Source organism: Lutra lutra, chromosome 6 (genome assembly GCF_902655055.1).
Source record: "Lutra lutra chromosome 6, mLutLut1.2, whole genome shotgun sequence".
Classification (NCBI taxonomy): domain Eukaryota; kingdom Metazoa; phylum Chordata; class Mammalia; order Carnivora; family Mustelidae; genus Lutra; species Lutra lutra.
In genome coordinates, this window is record NC_062283.1 from 113,101,277 (window position 1) to 113,113,793 (window position 12,517).

The window sequence follows — 12,517 nt, forward strand, 5'->3', positions numbered from 1 at the left end:
CACAATGCCAAGCTCAACAGATAGGACCTTCCAGATAGGACCTTCTCCAGGCAGTAGAGCTCCTACCAGAAGGGAATTCAGGAGGTCAGTTTTCCATGAGCCAAATGAACCAGACGACTCAACATCCCCTCTGATGTGTTATTTAGGGAGGTTTTTGATTCACTTGAGTGACATTTTAGAGTAAAATTGTTATTTGTACAGCTCCAGAGCTCTTAATGTGTCAACCATTAAGGAAAAATAAAGAAAGAAAATATCTGTAACCACTTAACTAGATTTGTAGTCTTTTTTTCTGAACAATGTTTGTGGGTGAATTGGAAAGGAGAGCCAAACATTGTAAGGTTCCTTGTAATCATCTTATTTCTGTGCTACGTTTTCTGGTTGCATCTAGGAAGGATTTATATATCCAAACCTTTCCCTAAAGACTGGAATTACAGGTTTAAATGGAACTGCAGTGCTTTAAAATATATATTCTTTTTAATAATAATATATAATAATGATACAGAAACTGTTTGCTAAGAAAAGAAAAAAGTTGCCATAATTGTGCTCAACATAATCACTTTTAGTTCTTAGCACTCAGCCTTTGTCTGGTGGGGAGTGACCAGAGGTCCTGGCGTGTCTGCTGAATCAAGGACGCAGAGAAGTCCAAGGCTATATTCCCTATGTTAACATCTTTCACCATCAAGAAAATGACTTTGTAATATATATTTTCAAAAGATAAACTCCTACCCCATACACATTATTATTCTGTGAACATAAGATTATTAAATTCCTTGCACAAATCAGAAGATAGGGAGAGGAAATTACAGATCACTCCCTGGCTATTTGACACACATAGATTCCAAAGAAAATACCACATTGAGTCACAGCAATAACATATTTTAAGAATGATGTACAGCATGGAGAGACCCTGGAATTCTCTCTTTGGAATTCTGATTTTGTAGCCCAAATACATCCAAATACCTCTCGATGTCTTGTACGCCTGAGTAATCGATTGCTGCTTCAAAGTCAAGAAAATTCAGTATCTAATTCGAACCAATCTTATAATGACAAAGAAATTACGCATGTAACTTCTACTCTTTGAATTTCAGAAGCAGATGCTAATACATTTCTATTTCCAAGTAGAACTCTATACATGCTGTTTCCTTTTTAATGTATGTAATTCAATCCACTTAAAGCCTACAGCCCAGCACTTTACTGGGAAACTTATCCAAATGCCTTGCACAGATGCCTGATGTCACAATTCCATTAAATTGTACACACTGGTATCAACACAGGAAAGGTGGGCACAAGAAGATAATAATAAACAGACAAGGATTCTTGAACATAATTTCCCCAAGGAAATTCCACCCAGCTCCAATCATGCCACGGTCCCCATTCCCTCAGAACTTGGGGATACAGTAGGCACAGAAGTCATTATGGGTCCTCCCCTCTGTTCCCCAGCACCCCAAGTGTTCTTATACTATTTTCATGTATGTTGGTTCTACAACAGAGTCAACGTACAAACTCTTCGAGGGAAATATTAGTCACATAGAAAGTACTTAAATACTATGAACGATTTTTTTTTCTTTGTTCTCACAGAGCCTAGGATGATGTAGACTCTTAACATATAGTCTTAAACACAGTGTTCATAATCATTGCAGACTGCCTTTAAAAAAAAAATAAAACCTTTTAATGTCCAGGACTGTAAATCTTTTGGAAAAATATTGTTAAGAGTATCTTACAGCTGTATAGTGCTCAAAACGGCACAATGCACTTTTCTATGAATACTCTGAGTACTGATACTGATCTGAGTGGTAGTTTTTTAAATCAGGAAACCAGATTCAGAGAAGTAAAAGAATTCTTCTTAGTCATGCTGTCATAGGCAGTAGACCCTGGGCTTCAAGTGGCTTCATTTCAAGATACTACAGAATTAAAATACGTACAAAGCCTACAAATAAAATACCTCTCCTAATCTCTCTCTCTCTCTCTCACACACACACACACACGCACACACACACACACACCATCATTAACTGAAAACACCTCAGCAAACAGATGACAGTTTTAGAAATTGGGTCAGTTCACTTCTGGCCAGCAACCAAAAAGACTGGCCTTGTTCTACCAAGTATTTTAAATCTCCTTTGAAACAGAGAGAACCTGGTGGTTTTGCAGCCAATTCCATTGAGAGGCTTAGAGAAATCTACAGCTTAAAAAAGGAGATTGCATCTTAAATAAAGCATTAGGGGAAAAGATACAGGCATTACCATGGTGGAATTAAGGGAGTTTTCTTCTTTATTCTATTTTTGAATGTTTCTTTTTAATCGTTCGCGAAGTTGGACTCCTCTGATACTAAACAAAAGGCAAGTACAGATACCTTCAAAGGGTGCCTGGAGAAAGCCAATCCCAGAAGCAATCTGTGACTTCCACTCAGTGGATCCTAACAGAGTTAGCTCAATGGGCAACAAAGCCTGTGGTCACCTTTAGGCTTTGGAAAGGTTAATGAAATGTAATTCATCTTTCCAGGTGGGTAGAAGGGTGAGTAAGCAGAAAAGTAGAGACAGAGCAAGAAGAAGGGATCAAAGAGAGAATGAGCAGAAAAGGTGAAGTCTACAAAGAGAGAAGACAAGGGGCAAGTAAGCAAACAAAGATACTTAGAAACAGGCTCAGCGATGCAGACAAGTATCCCTCACCAGCCAGGTCCACACTAACAGAAGAGACAAGGAGAGACTTGGGCTCCTGGTGACACCACCACATCCTACGGCTTCTCTGGGTGTCAGCAAGTGGAGCTGAAGCAAAGTTAAGACTGGACTTACCTGTTTCTCCACTATTTATTTACCATCAGCTTCCACCTACCACAGAGAAAAATCTGTTTTCTCTGGATCACTGATAATGTGCTACAGAGGTATGGTGAGAACAGCATAAGCCAACTTTACTCTAGTCTCCTTACTCTCACGAGAGTACTCTTTAGAGTAGTTATTCTTAACTCTTGACACTCTTGTATGTGTCAAGGAGCTGTTCGTGCGTGCACGCACAGTGCTGTTTCTTGGCCCTTGAAAATGCAACTAATACTGCCGATATAGAATGGAGTATGATCAGTTGGGCTTTTCTCCCTGATCCAACTCGCCCTACCCCCTTCCAAGATGTGCATTTTAGAAGGCTTTTGTCATATAATGCAAAGCTGGGCTGCTCAGGTATTCCTAATTCCTACGGGAAACAGGCCCACAGGAGCCAACAGGACACTCGTAAGGTTAATGGTCTGGCTGGCTTTTAGATATAATGTACCCTGACGTCAGTCTGGAGAATGGCCTCCTGCTCCTTCCCGCCTACCACCAAATCCAGCAGCCTAGGTAGGCAGGGGGTCAAGCATAAGAACCCAAGAACTTGTGAGGAAGGATTAAACAAAGTCATAAAGACACAAACAGGGTTTGGAGGGAAAAGGCAAAAGGCAAGATGATAAAAGTCTACAGGAAATTCTCTAAATCTAGGACTTCAGGGCTTGGGAAATCAGACAAAGAGATGAGAGATATATCCCTCATACTCACCCACCCCTGTTTTTATGAGTTGGAATAATTTACATGTCTCTGGAGTAAAATCTTAACAACCTTCAATTGAATGGAATCCTTGTACAAGACTGGATAAATTTAAGACCACTCTATTACAGACAGTCCAATCCCTCTCTTCCACAGTAAGGAGCATGGTGCTGGGATTAAAGGATCCAAAGGTAAAGCAACAAATGGTCCCCTGTCCCCTTCTCCAAATGCACACATACCTCCCACATGGCTGGCTCCTTCCTTTCTTTCTGCAGAAGAAGCAGAGGAAATCAGAGCAGAGCTCCCTGAGGAGCTTTCCGCAGGCTGCTCCTCCATCCCCAGACATAGGTCTCTGGTTCTTCAGGACCTTGGTGTCCTTGCCACCCTCACATTTAGGCAGCAAACATGCCATAACATGATTTTGTCCCAAGAGACAGAACGTTTGCCGTTCTATCTTGCCCCCACACCCTGCCTTCATAGTATGCCATGGAGAACAAACAACCCAAGTCAGAAGGGTGACAACATCTTCCCATCAGGCATCGTGAGGACCCTTCATACCCACGGACAGGGTATTTGATGATAATTTGATGATTAACTTTATGAAACTTTGACTAGCATGAGACCAATGGATCCACAAGAAATGGTGATAAGGAAGAGGAAATGAGAGGATTATTATAAATTATAAAGAAGAGAGACATCGCTGGTAGCAGGAAAACATTGCCCCGAGAGCCAGACGAGATGGAGTAAGAGCGCCAAGTGATGGTGCGTCCGTCACTTTCCAGAAGACTACATCGCACACATGTTTAGGGTTTCCTCTACTTCAGAAATCATACATAAAGATAGCCAGTGTTCAGATTCAGGGCTATCACTCTATAAAAGGTCATTTCCAGTTCCTCTCTGATTTAGGAATATAGTAATTGAAGGCAGGATATAGAACTCCCAAGGGGCTACCTGGCTCAGCCTACTTGTCCTGTCTAGGTGACCATGTAAAGCAGGACACAGCTTCAGAGACCTACAGGGGTCAAGGAGGAACAAGCTGAAGGGATGGTCTGGTCAGAGAAGACAGTGAGGAGGAAGGAGGCCTGGAGAGTCTGCTACTCAACTCTAGAAAAGTAGGAACAAGGCACAGGTTCCCAGAGCTTTGGATATTCCAGAAAGCCAGAAAATGGAGAGATGATGTAAAATCTTGAGCTTGTTTAATGTTGGCAATTTATGTGAGCATTTCGGAAATCCCAAAGGGGTTGGATTTGGTTGGCTGTTTTTATCTTCTATCAGACGCTTTTCATGTAAGTCAGGGGATTTTTTCTTTAACTCTCCAGGGTTGGGGGCTCCCAATCTGTCTCCAGACCCCTCCACGGCTATACTGCTGTGGCTACAGGGGGCTCAGCATGCCCGCCAGGAGAGTGGGCAAAGCAAGACCCAGGAGCCAACTCACTCCATCTGAGTATCAACTCTGCCTCTTTGCATGTGATTTCAGCAACTTACTAACCCCCTGTGAGTCTTTACTCCTCCCTCCATAAAACTGGGGTAAATTCTTTGTATGTCCTAAGACTGTTCTGAAGATTAAATGGAATAATATGAAGAAAGTGTTTAATGCATGGTGTTAAAGAGAGATGAGGCCCTTTCCCTCCCCTGTTTCCCATCACTATTCAGCACCATCTCATGCTGCTTGCAATCACACGGTTGGGGTTTACCTCTAAACCACGCTACAGGATTCTAAGTATTCCAAGGAAAGATACCTGTTTTATGCCCAAACTACCAGCACCTGTCCCACTGTCCTACCTACAGTGTGCTTTCAAAACATGCAAAATTTAATTATAATGTTGTTATATATTGTTGTTATGGACTGAAAGTCTATACCCCCTCAAAGTTCATATGTTGCCTAATTTCCAATGTGTTGGTGTTAAGAGGCAGGGCTTTGGGGAGGTAATTAGGTTTATTTTTTTTAATTTTTTTTTAAGTTGTATTTATTTTTTAAAATATTTTATTTATTTATTTGACAGACAGAGATCATAGGTAGGCAGAGAGGCAGGCAGAGACAGAGGTGGAAGCAGGCTCTCCACTGAGCAGAGAGCCCGACGTGGGGCTCCATCCCAGGACCCTGGGGATCATGACCTGAGCCGAAAGCAGAGGCTTTAACCCACTGAGCCATCTAGGCGCCCTGGTAATTAGGTTCAGATAAGGTCTTGAGAGTGAAGCCCTCATGATGGGATTAGTGCCATTGTGAGAAGAGGTACTAGAGAACTTGCATTCATGGTCATTCTTTCTCTTTCCCCCTCTCCCTGCTGTATGCGACATACAAGGAAGTCAACTCTCTACAAGAGATCTCTCACTAGGACCACATGGGCTAGCACCTTGATCTTGGACTTCGCAGCTTCCAGCACTGTGAGAAATAAACCGTTGTTTAAGCCACTCGGTCTGTGGTGTTCTATTACAGCAGCCCTCACTGAGACAAACACTCAGGAAGACCTTCCTTGAATCTGGCCCCAATTGGGCCTATTTCCACTTACCCGCTTCTCATGCTTTAATGTCAATATGTATATCTACTCCTTATTTGGCCAGAATATTTTGAGACTAAAAGAAGAAAACCCAAATTAAGAATAAAATATTGAAGGAATATCTCTTGAAATGTATGGCATTGCTTTTAGGTCAAGAGGGTACATTTGGGTACCCTGTGTGTGCGTCAGTAGAAAAAATTAAATGTAAGAGATTTCATCACCCTATTAATAAGTAAAGGAGCCTGCTTTCCCTTCAACATCCTGAGTTCGTGTCTGCCAACAGAGCATGTCGCTGGTCGGGTTGCACTTGGTGGCTGCCCAGAGACCGAGGCAATCCCCTATCCATTTGTCCACTATGGATTGGGAAGGCCTGTATTCATCTAAGAGGGTTTACTAACCATGCTTGACTACCCCCTGGACATCTAAGACGGTTTACTAACCATGCCTGGCTACCCCTGGGTTTCTTTGATTTCAAAGAGAAATCCTGGAGACCTTCAAACAATTCCAGCTTCCTTCTCCCTTGAGGGGTTTGCTTAACAATTCAGGCAAACACATTTCCTGTGATTTGCCGAGAAGCTAAAGTAATTTAACAGAAAGTCTAGTTAGCAGGTTACTTCAGAATGACCTACTGAAAAGGAACAAATGGCAAAGGAAATCGCTAGAAAGGTATCTCTTTACAGAAGCTAAAGGGAACCAGCTATCTCTCCAATAAAATGTTTGCAAGGAAGGAATTTAAATATTCTCAAGAACACCTTGAGGACAAGTGTATTGAGGGGCGATTGCCTTACTGGGGGCTGGTGCTTACAACTGAAACTCCTCTGCTTAGTAAGCCAGATTGGATGTAATGCCTTGTTCCTCTGGGAGGAGACTTTCATTAATCCTCAGAAGAAAGCTCAATTTGGCAGGGTGGGACCTTGTCAAAAGCAGTCTCAGGGATTCACTATTTGTTAATCTTCGCTTTCCTGAGGCTCTAATTCTGTGCTTCCCAATACCAGCTTCTCCTTCCTGTGGCTTGTTCTCGCTGAGGGTGGACCACGTCCTGGGTGGTTAACCTTTCCAGAGGGATCTAGTGTTTGGTTCTACCAGAGCCCTACAGCTTTCAGTGCTCTCAAACCAGCTTAGTGTCTATATAAAAACAAAAACAAAACCAAAAACAACGGAAGTTCCTGTACTATGGAGGTAACAGAATTGCAGACCCTACAGCTCTTTAAACAATGTAACCTTGGATTGCCATCTCCCACCACTGCACCCCAAACACACACTCAAAGCCTGAAGCAGACTCTAGGGGAAATTCTACTTGTCCCTTTGGCAAACAGTTCCCACTGGAGTAGAACCATCACAGCCTGCGGCATGAATGTCTTCTGGCTCATGGGAACTCCCCTTGTAAGTTCTCAGTATTTTCTATTTCATTGAACATACCTAAGGATTATTCTGGGTGGGTGGGGCGGGCATATGGGGCTAGAAGTGGGTCAGGCTGTACCAGCGCAGTCTATACTATTCTGCCAGAAATGTCCAGTTTGAGGTTCCCTAAACTCAATTCTGCCATATTTTGGGTCGCAGAAAGGGCCATTTGGCTACAATTCAGGCTAAAGCCAGAATTCTGTTCTTTGTAGCATATGCTACGTTGTTGTGATGCACACCTTAACTCTTCCTAAAGCGGAGCAATGTTGGGGGAGGAAGAGCATAGGGGTGGCCCAGCCAGCATCAGCAGTCCAGGCATTTTCCCAAGGAAGCAGTCACCTCCCTGTACAAGATCGCACTTTCCACACATGGCCTGGGCTGTCCTCGGTTCTGAGGAAAGCAATTTGCCTTCCATGAGCTTTTCCACGATTTAGAACTGGATGACTGCACGCGGACCTTCTGGTAGCCTCGGAGAGGCAAGAATGAAAGAAGGGCACAGCCACCTCCCCACATCATAACCGAGGTCTGTGGAGTCAAGGTGTTCTTCAACAGCAGCCAAGAGAACAGCCACAGAAAACGGCTCCAGCAGCCGACCTGGAGGCCTCGTCCCTGGGGTATCCTCTGATCTCATTACAGCAGTCGACACTAGTCCTCACAAAACAAACAGAGGAAATTTATGCCTGCCTTAGCCTGTGGAGAGCTCCACATTCCTTGTTTAACGAGAGTTCCAGCTTCTGAGACCACAGCCATCGGGATGGGGAGGATGTCTGCTTTGCTCCGAAGAAAGAACGGTTGTCGCCTCCTTTCCCTCTTTCTGGGGCTGGATATGAAGGCAGAGAGCCTGCAGAGAGCCACTGAACTTGTGGCCTAGGCTCTCTGCTCTGGTCCCTGCAGAGAAGTCCCCTTTCTTCTTGTGTCAACATCCCCAAGCTCAGTCGGTGAGGCCACTTCCTCTTGAACGACTCTGGGAAAGTCGCTGCGTGGCCTTGAAGGGTTCCACCTGCTAAGGCTGGCATCCTGACAGAGAGACTGCTCTGTGTGACAAAACTGTAGGTCTTTGGCGAGGAAAATTCTTCCCCCACAATACCCCTGCTTGAGCCTTGCAAAACTTCACCTAACTTGGGGTTCCTGCTTTTAGGATGAAGGGCAGGAGGGAAAATGTTACTTTATAGCCTTAAAGTCAATCTCAGAAGTAACTGAGTGCCCAGCTCAGGAGATAAAGGGTGAACTTCCAAACCAAAATAAGAATACAACACTGGTGGGCGTCTGGGTGGCTCAGTGAGTTAAAGCCTCTGCCTTCAGCTTGGGTCATGATCCCAGGGTCCTGGGATCGAGCCCCACGTCGGGCTCTCTGCTCACTGGGGAGCCTGCATCCCCCTCCCTCTCTCTGCCTGCCTCTCTGCCTAATTGTGATCTCTCTCTGTCAAATAAATAAATAAAATCTTTAAAAAAATTAAAAAAGAAATACAGCCCTGGTTCTGAGCCTGGCTGACTTTCCCCCAGGGGACATTTGTGATGCATGGAGCCTTTTTTTTCTCCTTTTTGTCATGACTGGGGGAGACTGCTACTAGCATCTAGTGGGTAGAGGTCAGGATGCTGCTGAATATCCTATCGTGCACAAAACCACCCCTCATACTAAAGAATTACCTAGTCCAAAATGATTGAGAAACCCCGATGTAGAGGGAACACTCAAGGATGTGGATAGGTTTAAAATAATGACAAATTTTTTTTTTTTTTGGTTACAGAAACAGTTTTCACTTTTTAATGAATTTGCAAACAAAAAAGCTTCCATTTCAAAATAAAAACAAAATCTCAGATCATATTGATGTTTACAGTGACCACATTTATCTAAGCAACATACACACATGTTTAGTTAGAAGATGTTAACTAAATTTCTGTGTCAAATATGCCTTTTTTAAAAAAATATCAAGAATATCACAGGGCTCATGCAGAGTCCCAAGGAAAATCTAGGCATCACGACCCATTTAAGTCTTCATTGTAGATGCTGTTATTTCTAGCACAGGTAAGCAGGCAGGGTCATCCAAAATAATGACAACTCTCCATCACAGAACAGTAATGTTGATATCCTATAATCAAAATGTGCACAATTAACAACCCCCCAAATTTACTGACTCTCCTTTCGAGTAAAATAAATGAAATCTACCTTGTCGGTATGCAGAGTTAGAGCATTAGAGCTGCCTGGAAAACAGCAGTGGCTTTGATATTAGATTAGGCTATTTTCAGCACAATTGTGAGTGCCGTGTTATTCTAGGTAAAGGTGTGATCTGGATGCTTCCTATCAAAACTCAGTGGTGAGTATTCACAGAAGAAATTTATGAGCTAAGTTCTATGATTACTAAAACTATATATATAATCTGAATATACCTAAGTCTGGAAAAAATGGCAAAGCGTTTCAACTTCTACAGTATCAACCAGTATGAGGCACCACAGTGATGGTGATCTACCTTCCAGGGAGGCTGAGGACAATGGGTACGTAGTAGGGCTCTAAATCCATGTAGAATTGCAGAAATGGGTCTCAAATGAAAGTAATCATAGTGTATATTTTGAACCTCTCCCATTTTAAATTTTCTGAACCTATTTCAAAATATTTCCTTTCCTCTACATAGCATACTCTCACTACAGCAAGTAAAGAACATACGGTTGGATAACCCAGTCGTGATTCTCTCCCGAACCCTTTCAGTCCAGCATAAGAAAGAAAAATCTGCTTCCAAGCACAGCTAATGCATGTAAGCACATTTGCAGAAGAAAAAGAGTTTCATGAATGAGCAGAAGACAGTTTTTTAATGGAATGTTTTAGAAGCTTGCGGTATAAAAAGTAAACAAAACTGATTCACTAACTGTTAATACTGTTTACCATGATGCAAGAGTTGGGCTTTTTTTAATGTTCCAGAAGCCAGAGGAAAAGGGATACTGTGGTAAGGAAAAATGATACCTTCCGCAGCCTTTCAAAACCATTGCTCAATTCCTCTTGAGCAAGGAAGCCATAGTAATGACTTTATTTTACCTACCGCAATTATGATACACCTCGAAGTAATTCTCCATATTATTCCACTTTCCTCCTTCCACTCAAGTCCTGCTAAACAATCTCTGGAAACCATTAACCGAGAGTCCTGTTCCAATTTTCCTCTCCTCCCTCCCCTGCTGCCTCAGTCATGCTGGAGTCAGGACAAAGCAAACTTGTATTACATCACAGAGCAAACTCATTTTCTCTAAACCATTCTGCTGGTAGTTTACTGCTACTGGAACCCAGTGCTGTCAACAGTGTGGTCTTTGTTTGGTGGGTGTTGCTTTAAAAATAAAAAATAAAAAAAAAATTCCCCCCCACACCCCCTTCTGCTTTTAAAATACAGGCGAGTAGTTGGAGGAACCTCCCCAGCCTGGCTCCCCACCCCCTCCAACCCCACCCCCCTGCTGTGTAAACTAGACATTACCTTATACACAAATGAATCTACAACATTCCTCAGTCTAGCTGCCTCGCTGCAAAATTCCTGTGCTCCCCAGCAGCCACAGCAGCACACACTCCCCCTGGCTTCCCTCCTCTTTCCTCTTCCCCCACCCTCGCTCTCTCTCTCTCTCTTTTTTTTTTTTTAAATTTCCACTGCCTCACTGTGTTTTTGTGTAAATGATCTCACATGACTCAACAAATCCATCTGCCTGAAGCGGCCAAGTCTGGAGCCCTCCCAGGAGGGAGGAGAAGAATTGCTTTGTGGAAAGGACCTGGAGCTCTGCCCTTTCTCTGGCTCGAATTACCCGCCTGTCAGGCCTGACGGATTTGGCTAAAAATAAAAGGAAGCGGGCCGTGAAAAGCAGATGAATGGGCTCAGCAGTTCCTTAGATAACACAGGCCTGCTGTTGCCCAAAGCTCCCCAAACAGAAACTTCAAATGCAGGCCCTGGGAGTGCAGTGATGTGGCTTCCAGGTGAAAGGGGGCTGTCAGATCCACTGGAGGAGTGGGAGGCACAGTCCGTGTTTTAGATTTCTGTTTCAGAACTTGTGTGTGTGTATGTGTATGTCTGAGAGAGAGAGAGAGAGAGAGAGAGAGATTTCTGTATGAAAAGGTCCTCAGAAAAACAGTAGAGTTCAGCGGAGCGAAGGCTTGTCTTGCAAAAAAAAAAAAAAAAAAAATGTTTCCACTACAAAATGACTCTTCTCCCTACCTCCCAACACCAGACATTTTAAGCCGCCCTATGATGTCACTTGTGCATTCCGAGCCAGCAAAGAGCTAAAAGTCCTTCTTGTAAGTGTATGCCCAGCGCCCGCCGTGGGTATTAAGCACTTAGGTTGGCAATGTAATGACACACTGTAACAATCTGTAATATGAAGCAGTCAGCGAAGCCCTGGCTCTGAAAGCTATTTCTCCCGACCATTAACCATATGTTTGGCTCCTCGGATAGCCAAGCGGGTGTTCCAGCTTACCATCTGGTTTCTATCCACACAAGCAACTGCAAAGCACAGACTATCTCCCTCTGGGGCGGCGTGTTTCTTTTTCTCTCTCTTTTCCGTTCTTCCCTTCCCTTTTCCTCCTCCCAGCCCCTCTGTTTTCCTCTGCTGAAGACATCTCTGCGGTTCATCACGTGCAATGAAAACTTTACCTGACAGGGCGGGGGCAGGGCCATTAAGAATGCACAGCTGTACTGTAAACACACCAGAGGGCCGGTTCCCATCCGCTGGGGCTGGAGACCGCGCGCTACCCCCTTCTTCATCTCCTGTTGAGTGCTGACATTGGATCCCGATTGTTAAAAATAGGTACATTCTTGACAGATCTAGGGGTTGTTGTGGTGCCCTTCACACTCACTTCATGTTCTGGGAGTGGGGCTTTAAAGCACCGCGCGCGCGCGCACACACACACACACACACACACTTTGCCTCTGCATTCAATCTGTATGACATCAGTCTCTCACAGATGACATACCGGCTGCAAATAACCAAGCTAACTAAAGGATTTTCTATTCCTTTTTACGCACTGAAGGATTCCATCCCAACTGTGTGTGTGTGTTTTTCTTTCTTTTTCTCTTTCCTAAAGCGCCAGCCATTGCAACCAATCGATAATTTGTGAAAACGTATGCTTGTTTACATCTGTGTTTTAAT

General features: G+C 43.6%; 1 protein-coding gene across 12 annotated transcripts in view; it reads right to left on the reverse strand.

Moving 5' to 3' along the window:
* Positions 1 to 12,517, reverse strand: part of BACH2 (BTB domain and CNC homolog 2) — a 362,273-nt gene that overhangs the window by 266,251 nt on the left and 83,505 nt on the right. For 3 of the 12 annotated variants that reach the window (XM_047732094.1, XM_047732099.1, XM_047732088.1), the window contains exon 1: positions 12,022 to 12,238. The exons of 5 other annotated variants lie outside the window; for them this stretch is intronic. The gene's annotated coding sequence lies outside the window, so the exon portion shown is untranslated. Of the gene's footprint in view, positions 1 to 1,942; positions 1,948 to 5,746; positions 5,757 to 10,860; positions 10,941 to 11,845; positions 11,971 to 12,021; positions 12,239 to 12,517 lie in introns of those variants that run through there. 4 more of the 12 variants (XM_047732091.1, XM_047732089.1, XM_047732097.1 and 1 more) reach the window with 4 other exon arrangements.